At 44.0% G+C, this 15,323-nt stretch overlaps 1 non-coding gene and 1 pseudogene across 1 annotated transcript; one reads left to right on the top strand and one right to left on the bottom strand.

Annotated features, from left to right (window-relative positions):
* Positions 1-1,091: 1,091 nt before the first annotated feature.
* On the top strand, positions 1,092-4,402 carry LOC140221662 (protein FAR1-RELATED SEQUENCE 5-like; annotated as a pseudogene).
* Positions 4,403-11,721: 7,319 nt separating this feature from the next.
* LOC117841778 (small nucleolar RNA Z247) lies at positions 11,722-11,860 on the bottom strand. The gene has a single exon (XR_004637362.1). It is a non-coding gene; the product is annotated as a small nucleolar RNA Z247 (small nucleolar RNA).
* Between the last annotated feature and the right edge of the window lie 3,463 nt (positions 11,861-15,323).

Raw genomic sequence — 15,323 nt, 5'->3', positions numbered from 1 at the left:
AAGATATTATTGTACCTGCTTTAAAATATTTTTTGACTTTAACCAAATTTATAGACAAAATTACAATAACATATACAATACAAATAAATGCATTATCATTTATCAAATCATATATCACGGTGAATTAAACAAAATTAATTTGGTGATGCACAAACTTATCCCAAAAAATTAAAAGAAGAAAAGGAAAAAGTGTGTCTTTCATCCTCAAGTATTGCAAAAGTGTGACATTCATCCCTCATATTTCACTTGGTGCGAATGAACCCCCTAACTAACTAAACTGGTGCATTTACCATCCCAGCTTTGTTTAACGATGGTTTAATGTCATATAACATCGATTTAGGCCATGCAATCATCTCATTTCTTAGTCATGTCTAATGTTGAGTCAATCGTTATAATAGTTCGGCGTGAATCAGTTTCGTCAATTTTTCCAATAAAATTTTTAGAGGGTAGCCATTTTAGAAGATTTACTAAATTTCTTTATGGTATTTTTATCTTTGACTCAGCACATTACATTGCTAAGTAGTGATTTACTAGATAATTACATGACATAAACATCCATTAGATGGCACTAAACAATTGTTAAATTAAGGTGGGGTATTAGTTTAGTTAGTTAAAGGGTTGACCTGCATCAAATGAAATACGAGGGATGAATGTCACGAATACTTAAGGATGAAAAATACAACTTTTTCCCAAAAGAAAAATAATTTAGGGCAAAACGTGGATGCACTTGGTCGTTTTCCGGCCCTCAAGCCTCAGCGGTGCATTTGCCACGCCCACGCGCTCTACAGGGTCGTCGAGTCGAGTCCAGCGGCACCCGGCAAGTTTCAACTCCGAAGCCGCTCGGCCGCCATCAACGGCGCCCGCAGCTCTCTCGGGCTCAGCTCCGAAGCACGGCACGAATTGGCAGGAACTAGCATTCTGCACGTGGGATTCTGATTACAATTTTCGGGCAATTTCTCGAAACGAAGGGTTGCCGCACGCCTATTGCCTCGCCTGTTGCATCTGTGTTACTACTGTTTTTTTGCTTAATCCGTGTGTGCTTCCCTTAATTAAGCCGTGGGCAGATTGCCACGTCCACGCTCAATTAAACGATGAGGGATGTGGCTGTATACGCCGTGTGCCGTGTCAGAGTGATGTACATCTGGGGCCGGGATGATATATGCCTGCGAGGTACGTGGCCACCCTACCTAGCTTCTTCTCTATCCTTCCAGGGTCAACTCTTTAATCTTTAATCATCGTTTTAGACGTGGGCTGATACCAGGACCACTGTCACATCTGATCACATGTGTCGTTCTCGTTCATGCAATACTTGTTCAGCAGCGCGACAACCACGAACCACCGACCACTTTGTGTTTAAACTTACGAGAGTCGCTATCCAAAGAGCTTTCACCGGTTAAGTACCTGACTACTAACCACTTGCGCGCATGGCTGCGCGCAGATTTTCTTCACCGTCTCTGTCAAGAATGATGTTCAGTGATATATAGCTGGCCGGTGAAGCTAGTGGAGATTGTGCGAAACAATTAGATGTGAGTCTTCTCAACAATTAGTGTGCTCCCTTCGATAAATGGAGGCATGCAGCTGTGGCGTTAATCTTAGCATCGAAATGGCGCTGTCCGCGTGTCCTCGCACCGGATCCGCCGGTTAGCTAGATAGACAGCGATGATACGCAGATGCCAAGTTCCTTTTCCTTCCATGGCATGCCCAGTGGCAAAAGTTGCGTGCCCAGGATCGCAACGCGCGCGGCCGGAACGGATGGGGACAGATGATGAGAATGTGCGAGGGTTTGGGTAACCGGCCGCTGCTGCGTCCGCCGGCCACGCCGGCGACAGGTTCCGGTTTGACTGATGACCACCGCCGGCATCCACGCAGTGGTGCATCCCCGTACCCACCAGCACACACTTGCCGAGCCCTGTGTGGGTGACGGATCCTTCCTTGACAAGCCAAAGGAGGAAAACCAAAGCAGCAAAGCGGGCGGTGCCCGGGAATCAGATCCTCAGAAGTCGGTCTGACTGCTCCCGGCAGTCACTCCATCGCTATCGTTCCCGGCAGTCACTCCATCGCTATCGTTCACTGCCATCCAACGGAGCAGCTGAGCCCAGGCACTCTAGCTCGTTCGCACGTATTGTGACCCAACAACACGGCCTGTTAAGCGTAAAAGCAGCGGCCGGCGTTCCTCCTTGTGCCGCGACACCTCGCTGTTTTGGCGCGGACACGGCTTGTTTTGGCACGGTTTTAGGGCTGGAGCCGGGAGGACCGAGGCGGCGATCGTCGACTGCTCGTGCTATGCTGCCGTTTGATACGATAACTTGGTGGAGTATTCTACACTTCTAGATCTTCCTCTCTACTAAATTTTTTCGCTGTTCTAATCTAGTCATAGTTGGCATCCCTAGATGTGTTGAAACGAAACCTGCAGGCGGAAAACAGATGTGTAATATCATGATTGTTTATTTGCATCATCAAATTAGACTAATTGTTCGCACAAGTACAGAGTCTCCTTTTAGTTGCTCAGTTTAGCACCAAATCAATTATTTCTTGTAGGGAGAATTTGATTCCTGGTTTGTTCCCTCAAGTTGGCATGGAGTTCAGTACCATATAGAAGAAGCCTGGATGTTTTGGGTTACCTTTGGAGGTCAAAAAGGCTTTGAGGTTAGAAAAAAAAGTACGCAAACAAATAAAAATGTGACGGAAAGGTTAGATCTTGCAGATATGTTTGTGCAAATGAAGGTCATAGAGTGCAAGATAAAAGAGATCATCTCACAAAGTGTCCAAGAGCTGAAACTAGAACTGATTGTCCAGTCCGCATAGGTCTTATACTAGACAGGGAGAAGGGAAATTATAAAGTGAATGATCTGATTCACCTGCCACAAACCTCACACTTGATGGCGTCCCAAAGAAAAATTTCAAAGTTACAAGGTTTTGAAATTAAGACCGCTGACAATGCAGGAATTGGGCCCAAAGCTCCACATGAGTTGGCTTGCATCCAAGTTGGTGGCTCAGCTAATCTTAGTTACACTCTTCAAGACCACAAGAACTATTTACGGGGCAAGCGACAATGGGAGATGGCATATGGTCAAGCAGGAAGCATGTTTATGTATTTTCAGGAAAAAAATTGCCGAGAACCCATCATTTCAATATGCGCTGCAGATGGATCGGGAAGAACAGATTGCAAACATATTCTGGGTTGATGCTAAAATGCTCACTGACTATGCATATTTTTGTGATGTTGTCAGTTTTGATACTACCTTTGGTACAAACAAGGAGAGTAGGCCTTTTGGCGTATTTGTTGGGTTCAATCATTTTAGAGAAACAGTGGTTTTTGGTGCTGTTCTCATGTATGACGAGACATTTGAATCCTTCAAGTGGCTATTTGAGACCTTTTTGAGAGCCTATAATGGCAAGCAACCTAAAACAATATATACCGAACAACATTATGCAGTTAAGGAAGTTTTTAACAATATATACCGAACAAGATTATGCAGTTAAGGAAGTTTTTTTTAGAAGCATGGCATGATCTGTGCACTTTTCACATTATGCAGAATGCTGTCAAGCATCTAGCTGAACTGGATGATGAAGAATCAGGTGCTTCTCCCAAACAAGAAGTAGAAGACAGCAATAAAGAACCGAGTATTCTCTCAGATTTTAGTGCGCGTATGTATGAGTATGAAGATGAAGCAACATTTGAAGAAACATTTAACATCATGAGGTCAAAGGCAAGCAAGCAAACTTGGTTGGATAGTATATACAAGGTAAGGGAAAAATGGGCCGAATGTTATATGAAGGATGCGTTCACATTAGGGATGAGAAGTACACAACTCAGTGAGAGTTTGAATAGCGACCTAAAGCGACATTTCAAATCAGATTTTGATATAATCGAATTTCTTAAGCATTTTGAAAGGGTTGTCGAATATAAAAGAAAGAAGGAATTGCAATCTGAATTTGAATCAAGGAAAAAATTACCTAGAATCAAAATGAGGACACCTATGTTAATCCAAGCTAGCAAGCTGTACACACCAACTATTTTTGAAGCTTTTCAAGGTGAATATGAGAGGTCAATGGTAGCATGCACCACAACATTGGAAGGCACAAATGAATATCTTGTAGCAATTGGGAGTCCAGATGAAATTTTACCTTTAAGGAGTACAAAGTTATTGGTAATCCATTAATACAGATCAGTACATGCAGCTGTGGGCAATTCAATAGAATCGGAATACTATATGGCCATGCTTTAAAAGTCCTTGATTTGTACTGAAGAGATGGACACGGGAAGCACGCAGTGGAGCAGTACAGGACAACAAGGCCGAGACATAATAGAGAATCCAAAATTAGATGATATGCTTCGCTACAAAGATATGGCTCGCAAATTTCTCAATTTGGCATATCGAGCTGCCAGCCATCCAAAATGCACCTTATTAGTAAACAACACATTGGATATGCTCAGCAAGCAAGTTTAAGAAGAAATGAATGGTGTTACAAGCCCTATGGATCCCATCATCACTCCCACCAATGTTACTCTGCCTAATGAATTGTTGAGTACAACAAGCCTAAGAAAAAAGGAGGTGGAAACAAAACCTCGAAGCGTAAAAGAACTTGGCTTGACAAGAAGCGCAAGTGTAAAAAAAAGGAGGTAACAAAAAATAAAACAGTACACAGGTGTGTGACAAGAAAAAAAAATTCAAAGCTTTGTGATAATAAAAAAGAAAAATGTTCAAAGGTATTTAACAACACAAAATATATCAGATTCTCTCTAACTGTATTCGCTATAAAAAGATCCAATTGTATTTAAATATTTGATTCTCTTATATCTGATCAGGAGCAACAGACTACAAAAGTGTCAGTCAGAGATGGCGCAACACTACAAAATGCATGCCTGAACCATCCATCTTTGCCTCAGGAAGAGATCTCTGAATCATACACAGTTATCAATAGTTTCTCTCAACTATTGACAATAATATTACAAAGTAATACATTTTCCTCTGAATCATACATGGTCATTATGTTGAATTATTTTTGTTCTATTTTTCAGGGAGCAATGACAGATGGTGTTATTGGTGAATTCTAGTAGTACAGAGTGACATCTTTTGTGCATTGCATTCACAATAGCATTCCAAATCAATTTACAACATAATGTTATTGCTGAATTCTAGTAGTATGGATATTTGCAGTAGGAAGAATATCTTTTGCCTCCTGAAACATAGATTGTTTTGGAGAATAGCTTTTGCATCTGTGGTTCAAGTATAAAGTTCAGGGAATTTTAAAGTTCATATGACCAGCAATAAGGTCATATACGCCTACTGGATGCCAGAGAACAGAACATTTTGCGCATCTCTGAATTTGCAACAATTAGCAATACTTTTTATTCAATTCCATGAAAATTTACAACATAGGTAATCTATAAAATTTGCATGCTTTTGATGCTTTGGATACAACAACAATTTACACAGTTTGCAAGCTCTTGCACAAATTGCACTTTACAGACATGCTCTGCAGACTGTACTTAGAGCATTAGAGATTGAAAAAGCTCATGGAGGTCAGCAGCCGTGTCTGCAGCTAGTCAAGTTCGAGCTCTGCACGGGTAGAAGGCGTGCAGGACGTGGGCGAGGTGGAAACGCTGTAGGTCGGCAGTGTCCATGACGGCGATGATGCTCGGCGAGGGATGGCGACGCCGAGACGCTCGACAAGGGAGCGGCGACGATGCAGCTCGCAGCGAAGGGATGGCGACGAGGCGGCTCTGGGAGAGGGGATGGCGATGGCGCGGCTCTCCACAATGGGATGGCGTCGGTGCGGCGCTCGAGCAGAAGATGGCGGTGGCAATTTCCCCTATCCATGAGGAGCTCTTGGCAGGGGCTGCCTGCTACTTTTTTACGCTTAACGGGCCGTGTTGTTGGGCCACACAACGTGCGAACAAGGTAGAGTGCCTGAGCTCAGCTTGCTCCGTTGGATGCCAATGAACGACAGCGATTTAGTGACTGCCGGCAGTCATGGAGACCGACTTCAGAGGATCCCGTTCCGGTGCCGGTGCGTCCTGCTGTTAATTTTCAGCTCCGAAAGACGCCTGTACCCTCAGCTACATGCAAGTGTCGGCGGGCGGCGGCGCGCCGTGAATTGCCCGGAATGAATAACCTCGTATGCTTGGCGAAAGGTGTCATCCCCCGTTTGAGATTCTCGCAATCTCCAGGCAATTGCCTCGAACCAGAGGCCAGCCGACCAACTCGAGTTACCTGAATGATGAATATACCTATACCTGCCATTATCGGTGCTGAGAGTTCAATCTCATTAAATGACATGTCACATAGGCAAAAAAAATAATGACATGGCATTAAATTTATAAGGAGAGAGGGAAGTTGGGTTTCATGGGATGGAACCTTGTATACACAGTCTAGGATGAAACCTCCATTGATTAAGAGCAATTTATTTCGTCTCCATAAATTTTGTCGACCCCATGTGGCCATAACTAGTGTGCTAGTACTTAATTTAGGTATAATTACAAGCGGTTACATATTCATATGGAACATTTAATTTTAACATCATGCAACAATTAAATATTATGACTAGCCTATGAAATCGTGAAATGAAATTGTCCATTATGAGGGGTTGTTTCATTCATCAATCTAAATCTTTAGAGATGACGTGGCACCCTTGGAAACACCGTAAGGAAACTCTCCACTGAGAATGGCATAATATCACTAGGATAGGAGGGGTTTGACCCTCCTGTTTTATCAAACAAAAATATATCACTTCGACAAGTTGCAAGTCTCGAATAAAAAAAATTGTTTTCATTATTACTCCCACCACTCCCAACGCATGATTTTTTAGTTGTCCTATAAGCCAAAAATTTTAATCTTTCATCAAGTTTATAGGAAAATTTATTTAGATCTTCAACACCGAAAAGATGCACTATCGGAAACATATATTATGGTAGATTTAATGAAACTACTTTGAAACTTGGTTAAAGTTGTTGGAGTTTGACTCAACACAAAAGTAAAACATCTTATGTATTTCAAAACAAGTGAAGTTCGTATACATAGTTAATAATCATGGACATAAGTTGATAACTATATAAAAGTGCCTTTCGACATAAATCCGATAATATTTAAGTTGTGACCCACAAGCTACTAGCTCTTATATCAAATGTCGTTGCTATTAAAAATATTAAGTTTACATTTCGAAATGCATATGCGCTCTATAAAAAGGAAAAGACATAGCAGCAGCCAGCAAGTAGCAACAATACACTTGCCACGCGTTGTATTACATTAGAAATCCGTGGCAGATATGATCATCGAGTCTAGTGGCGCTCGGGTTCGGCAGGTACTCTGAAACCGGAAGCCGCCGGCGCTCGCAGAGGTCTAAATTTCCAGCTCCGGAGCACGGACCGAATTGCCAGGAAACTAGCGATGATTGAAGCCGTGGGCAGAGAGCACTCGTCCACACTCAAATGATGAGACGATGTATGTAATGCAACTAGCATTTGTGACGTCAAAGTCATGTGCCACACTCAAACGATGACGATGTGGATATATCTGCGGCGTGACGTGGCTACCCTTCTCTATCTCTTTGCATGGTCAACTCCACGTAGTACGATCTTAAACTGTCGCTTAAACGTGTATTTTAATACCATGATCGGTGCGATATATATCTGACTTTGCCGTTCGTGTAATACTAAGCAGCAGCGCCACAAATATACTGACAACTTGTGCAAGTGCTGCAAGATGGTAGATGTGTTTTAGGAAGCGTTGAACCCGTAGGGCCGCGTAGCTCTGTTTATATAGAGATGACAAGAGCCGTCATCGTGGCTTACAAGATTGCGAGATTACCTGATGAGGTTGTTGCCGATCTATCTATGTGTACAGATTCTATTCAACTTAATCTACAAGGCAACAACCTCTCATAGTTATCTCGAGTACAAGGTAAACATGTTACAGATTACAAAGTTAGCCACTACTTCCAACAGCCCTCCTCAATCTGAACTGTTCTAAGTTCAGATTGTGCTTGAATTCTTCAATCTTCTAGGCTGATAGTGGCTTGGTGAAACCATCGGCTACTTGATCACCTGTTGGAACAAAGTCAACCTTCAAAAGCTGCCGTGCAACTCTTTCTCTCACAAAGTCGTAGTCAACCTCAATGTGTTTTGTTCTCGCATGAAATACTGGATTAGATGACATATATTTGGCACCAAGATTGTCACACTATATGCATGCAATTGGTGGCGCCTTGACTCCAAGTTCGTCTAGTAAGGTTTGAACCCACATAATTTCTGCCATGGCATTTGCTAATGCCTTGTACTCAGCCTCAATACTTGATCTAGAAACTGTAGCCTATTTCTTTGCACACCATGAAATCAAATTTGGTCCTAAGAACACAGCAAAGCCTCCTGTTGAGCGTCTATCATCTAGGCACCCTGCCCAATTTGCATCTGAATATGCACTAACAAGCACAGACATAGACCTCCTGAATTTCAACCCGGTGTCTAATGTGTGCTTTAAATATCTCAGAATTCTTTCAACTGCAGACAGATGTATGGTAGTAGGTACATGTAAGTATTGGCAAACCTTATTAATAGAGAAGGATATGTCTGGTCTTGTCAAGGTTAGATATCGAAGGCCTCTAACAATGCTTCTGTACCTTGTAGCATCTTCTGGTCCCAATAAATCTCCAACATGAGCTGACAATTTTCCTGATGTGGATAATGGTGTATTTACAGGCTTACAGTTAACCATGTTCACCCTTTTTAAGAGATCTGTTGCATATTTTTCTTGTGTCAAGAGAATACCATCTTTTACCTTCTTAACTTCAATGCTAAGAAAATAATGCAGATCTCCCAAATCCATGAGAGCAAACTCTTCATGCAGATTATGTAGTAAGGCCGTAGTTGCTTCTTGTGAGGAGCTAGCAACAATTATGTCATCAACATATATAAGCAAGAACATTGTTACCTTCTTACTGTTATAGAAAAACAGTGAGGTATATGCCTTTGAAAGCTGAAACCCGAGCTTCTGTAGCTTCTCATTGAGCCTGGAATACCAAGCCCTAGGCGCCTGCTTGAGGCCATACAGTGCTTTGTCAAGCTTGCACAGGAAGTGAGGTGTTGTCTTGCTTTCATACCCAGGTGGTTGTCTCGTAAACACATCTTCCTCTAGAACACTATGTAGAAACACGTTCTGCACATTCAGTTGGCGAAGACTCCAACCTCGAGAAACAACAATAGACAAAACTAATCTTATAGTAGCAGCTTTAACAACTGGACTGAAAGTATCTTCATAATATATACCATAGCATTGTTTAAAGCCTTTTGCAACCAACCTAGCTTTATATCTATCTACGGTTCCATCTGATTTTCTTTTAATCTTATAGACCCATTTACAATCAATTATATTGGCTCCTTTAGGAGGAGGAACAAGATGCCATGTTTTATTTTTCTATAGGGCAAAGTACTCATTGTCCATTGCTTGCTTCCAATTTACATTATGCAAGATTTCAGAAAGAGTATTTGGTTCACCATTAGCCGCTAGGAGACCGTACCTTATTGTCCCATCAGAATACTCCTTGGGTTTGCGGATGCCGGACTGAGCTTGAGTCCTGGGTCGAGTTGGCTCTTGGGCCACAGGTGCATCAGGTGGTGCAGAAGATCCCGGCAGAGATGATCCCGGCGATGCAGAAGATCCCAGTTCGCTGGAGGGCGCAAGTGAACCAGACTCTAGCTGTCCCCCTGGCGCAGATGGATCCTGATGCTCTGGAAACGTTGCGACGCTAGAGGAGCTGGTCGCGTGCTGGCAAGGCGGAGCAGGGCACGTGGACGAATGAGGTGCACGCACGGGCGAGGATGGGTTGGTGTGCGTGTGCGAGCTAGCGTTGTCTGCTGGCGCACAGGTCGAGGACGATCTTGGCATCGATCCCATAGGCGATCCGCATGCTACCGTTAGCTGTCTGGCAAGGAGATCTACTCCGGGAGCTGTGCTTGCTGTTGGTTGCATGAAATCGCCACCATAGAAGCTGCAAGCTGCATCATTTTCACCTGGATTTTCTGCAGAACTCAAGGACTCATTAGATGGGTTAGTAGGAGCATTAGTTGTGTCATCATGTACTGTTCTACCCCCTGAATGTTGCAGCAAGAGAAGGACTTTAGAGGTGAGCCTCGCACCAGCATTCGGATGTAGGGTGCTAAAAGGGAAAACATTTTCATCAAAGATTACATCCCTGAAAATACACACCCAACCGATTGATATGTCTAGGCATTTGAATCCCTTGTGAAGGCTACTATACCCAAGAAAGGCCCATCGTTTAGAACAGAATTGGAGTTTCCTTTGATTGAAGAGACGCAACAAGCACAACCAAAAACCCAAAAAGATGAGTAATCCAGTTTTTCTCCAAAAATTTTTTCAAGGGAGTAAGATAATCGATGACATGGCTAGGGGTGCGATTGATTGGATAAGTAGCAGCAAGAAAGGCCTCATCCTAAAATTTCATAGGCATCGATGCATGAGCAAGTAAAGAGAGGCCAACTTCAACAATGTGGCGATGCTTTCGCTCAGCGGAACCATTCTGTTGATGAGCATGTGGGCATGACACACGGTGGGAGACACCAATTTTGGTGAAAAAGGAACTAAGACACTCATACTCGCCACCCCAATCAGATTGCACATATTTGATTTTGCGATTAAATAATTATTTTACAAGATTTTGAAAATCATGGAAACGCTGAAAAAACTTCTGATTTGTGCTTTAGCAAGTAGATCTAGGTAAACTTGCTGAAATCATCAATAACACTAACATAATATTGTTTTCTTCCAACTGAATCAATAACAGCGCCCATACATCAAAGAAAATTAAATCTAAAGGACCTGAAGACATACTAGAAGAACTAGAATAAGGTAACTGATGACTTTTCGCCTGTTGCCAAGCATCACAGACCGAGTCTTTATTCTCATCACTAGAATAGGGAAGATTAAACTTGCTAATGACCTTTTGAACAATAGGAAAAGATGGGTGCCCTAGCCGACTATGCCATCTTGTAGCAGTCGGTTTTATTGCGCTCAAAGCGTGGCTTCTTGATTCGGTGGGGATAGGATAGAGACCGCCCTCACATTTGCCCCGCAACAGGATTTTCTTCGTGGTCGTGTCCTTGATAAAGAAAGCATTAGGATGAAATTCTAGGAAAGCTTGATTATCAACAACAAGGCGATGAACAGAAATCATATTTTTTCGAGCTTGAGGAACATGTAAAACATTGCGTAGATGTAATTGCTGACTAGGGGTAGAAACAATAGCATGACCAACACAATTAATATGCATAGATGCACCACTAGCCATCCTGATCTGATCACCACCATTGTACTTGTCATGAACAGACAGCCTGTTGAGGTCTCCTGTGACATGATTAGTAGCACCTGTATCGGTGTACCAATTTGTGTCAACGCCATAGAAATTCATCGCTACAGAGGCACTCTTTTCTTGAGGGACAAAGTCTTCATCCAAACGGTACTAGCAATCAATCACAGTGTGATTTGTTCGAGCACAAAGCCGGCACCGCTCTTTGCTGTTGCGGGAGTTGCTACTGTTGGAGGGGCGAGTGTTGTTGGTGTTGCTGCCTCAGCCCCCCCCCATTGCCGCACCCTTGGCCTTGTGGTAGACCGCGGCCACGACCACGGGGGCCACGGCCACCACAATTTCCTCGAGACACTAGGTTCATCGAGGAGGAGGACCCACCATGTTGCAGATTCAAACGCATTTCAAATGCGAGAAGCTGAGCGTAGAGCTCAGCCATCATCATCGAGTCAGTCCGTGTGAGGATGGCTGACACGATGGGGTTGTACTCGAAGTCGAGACCGGTGATGATGTTGCTGATGAGCTCGTCGTCGTTGAGCGGCTTCCCAGCCGCCGCCATCTCATCAGCAAGATTCTTCATCTTTGCTATGAACTCTGCCATAGTCAAAGCGCCCTTTTGGGTCGGGGAGAGCGTGATGCGTGTATTCATCGCACGCACCTTGTTCTACGAGGAGAACCTCTCTTCTAAGGCGATCCACACCTTGGCCGCCATCTTGTGCGTCGCGACCTGAGAGAGGACGTCGCGAGTCCTCGATGTCAGCAGGGGCAGTGTAGGCTGGGTTTGGATTCTTTGCGGTCTTGCCGTCCACCACTATGATAATCTCCTTGGGGGGCACCTCAGCATTCGGATCCAGGTAGGACTCGAGCTGGGCACCCCTAATCGCCGGCATCACTTGAGCTTGCCATAGGAGGTAATTGCTTCTGGTAAGCTTTTCGGAAACAGGCAAGGGAAGGAGCGGTGTGGAGGATGAGCTTGCCATGGATGCGGTAGAGGATTAGCTTGCCATGGATGCGGTAGAGGATTAGGTTCTGATTACCATGTAAGATGGTAGGTGTGTTTTAGAAGGCGTTGAACCTTGTAGGGCCGCGTAGCTCTGTTTTTATAGAGATGACAAGAGCCGTCATTGTGGCTTACAAGATTGCGAGATTACCTGATGAGATTGTTGCCGATCTATCACTACGGGAAACCTCGAATTTGCCGAGTGTAATTACTTCGCCGAGTGTATTATTTCGGGCACTCGGTGAAGGACCGGTTTGCCGAGTGCAATACCAAAAACACTCGGCAAAGATAATACACTCGGCGAAAGACCGGTTTGCCGAGTGCCGCCAAAAAAACACTCGGCAAACACCCACGAGGCACTCGGCAAAGACGGACACTCGGCAAACTGACGAGCACGTGACTTCCCCGTGCTGCCGCCGTCGCGGCTCCGTGACGGACGTTAGGCTTTGCCGAGTGTCTACGGGGGGCACTCGGCAAAGACACTAGTTTGCCGAGTGTCCTGATGGGACACTCGGCAAAGTGGAGAGTATGCCGAGTGCTAGAAGGCACACTCGGCATACTATAGGGTTTGCCGAGTGTCTTTTGACACACTCGGCAAAAGTAATTTTTTTTCCCTCCCCCACCCTCCAAACTTTTTACACTCCACATGTATGGCATTTGGCACTGCATGGTAGAAGGTAGACTATTTTTTGACCTGTTTGCTATATTTAATCAATTAATTTCATTTAGAGTAATTTTTTGATTTAAGTCAAATTTGAACTGCAGGTGGTTGGAATAATGGAATAATATGAGTGGAAAAATCATATTCATGTTAGTGAGTCCAAATTGAGGTCTCACCCAGAAAATGAAAAGAAATTTCGAACATTTTGCTAAGGAAACACGACTACGAACGTGTGGCCAAATGATTGTTTAATTCTCAAAAATACAAACAAAGTTTGAAAATCATGAGATTTTGCAAGATGCTATGATTTCATATGCAAAGGCTGTGGTAAAAAATTGACAAGGTTTCGCACAAGTTTTGACATATGATGTTTAGAATTCGAAGCATCTCCCGAGAGGATTCGTAGAAGTTGGAAGGATCCGGTAAGATTTTGAGACGAATCGATACATGTATTTCTCATTGAGTCCAATTTTTTTTATAGGCTATAGAGAACATAGATTGGTTGATGTCAAATTTTGGGAATTTTTCAGATCCGTTTGGTAATTTTTATTCATTAATTGCACGTATATGAATTTAATAGATATAAATTTAATATGAGCTATAAATCCATAAAATGATGGAACAATATTACTTAAAAAATGAAATACGCAATGTTTAGTGAATTTGACTAGGTTTTTGCAAACTTTACAATCTTTTAATTAATAAAACTAGTTTGACATGAAATAATAGTACTGATTTGCCGAGTGTCAAGGGGTGGCACTCGGCAAAGAGCCGATTTGCCGAGTGTCAAACTTGGGACACTCGGCAAACATCGCCGCGGTCCACCTGCCAGTCGCACTTTGAAATCCGAAAAAAAAAATAAAAAAAATGTTTGCCGAGTGCTAGATGACAAGCACTCGGCAAACATCGCCACGGTCCACCTGCCAGACGCACTGTGAAATCCGAATAAAAAAATAAACAAAAATGTTTGTCGAGTGCTAGATCATAAGCACTCGGCAAAGTGGGCCTATGCACACTTAGCGCACCGCGCGCCTGACGCCCGGCCACACCACGCCAACAGCCACACGCACACGCCCGCGCCCGCAGCCGCCCGGCCCCCCGCGCCCGCGCCGCCGCCGCCCGCCCGCGCCGGGATAAGGCGCCGGCCGCCGGCCCCCCGGCCTCCCCTGCGCCCCTGGCCGGCCGCCCGCGCCGGCCCCCCGCGGCCGTCCCCGGCCGGCCGCCCCCGCTCCTCTATTCGTGGCCGTCGCCCCTCTGGTAAGTTTCTATGCCGCTACACGTCATAAATTAGAGAATGCATGAAATTAGAAATTAGAAATTAAATGTTGAAAATATTAGAGAGGTGGTAGGATGTGGTAGCATTTATTTTAGAAATTAGAGGCATGGATTTAGAAAATTCGAGAAGAAGGAAGAGTAGAAATTAGAAAATGTTGAAAAGAATAGAGGTGTGGTTGGTTGTGGTTGTGGTTGTTGGCCATCGTGCCAACTCTTTGGTGAGATTGTGGTTGTCGGCTATCGTGCCGTTTATTATGTTGCAGGTTTTGGAAACCTCCCCGTGCAGGGGAGTTGCTGCCGAAATTTTGACTTAAACAATGCTTTGTTTCTTTTGTTGCAGGAGAGGCTTACAAGGACCGTCCTCGACTCGTCACTTTGCAGGATAGCAAGGTGAGGCATGCTACACCTCTCTTTCCGTATAATGTTCGTATATCACGTAACCTAGTTAGGCGTCTCCCGTTCGAAAGAGATACGGTTGGAAATATGCAGATCTTTGCATATCTATAATCGTATCTGTTTCGAATTGTCCACATTTTTTGGACAGCCCGAGGATGTGTAGGTGGGTTTAGTATCCATGGTCTACTCCGACCCGAGATAAAATTTCGGCAGCACCTCCCTGTTGTTCTCCAGATACTATATCTCCTATCAAGGACGTGTATTTGGAGAACAGCGGGGAGGTGCTGCCGAAATTTTATCTCGGGTCGGAGTAGACCATGGATACTAAACCCACCTACACATCCTCGGGTGGGATTAGGACCTATCTTTACCTAGTAGACAATATAGGAACGTGTATATGAAATGTGAATTTTGTATTACTTATTTAAATGGTAGAGGATGGAGGATCGTCAGTGGATGTACACGGGTCGCACTAGTCAGAATACGTTGACCAATGAATGGCTTGACAAGACGGATGCTTTCTTGGAACCGGCGTTTGCAAGTGTCAATGGAGCTCGATCGACTTGGTGTCCGTGCAGCAAATGTGGAAACATGCGTCGGCAAACCAAGCTAGACATGGGCAAACATCTGGTGAAGAACGGATTTACGTCAGACTACACCAGGTGGATCTAC

The sequence above is a fragment of the Setaria viridis genome, chromosome 1, assembly GCF_005286985.2.
Source record: "Setaria viridis chromosome 1, Setaria_viridis_v4.0, whole genome shotgun sequence".
Lineage (NCBI taxonomy): Eukaryota > Viridiplantae > Streptophyta > Magnoliopsida > Poales > Poaceae > Setaria > Setaria viridis.
The sequence above is the reverse complement of the archived record's forward strand: the minus strand, read 5'-3'. Positions and strand labels throughout refer to the sequence as shown.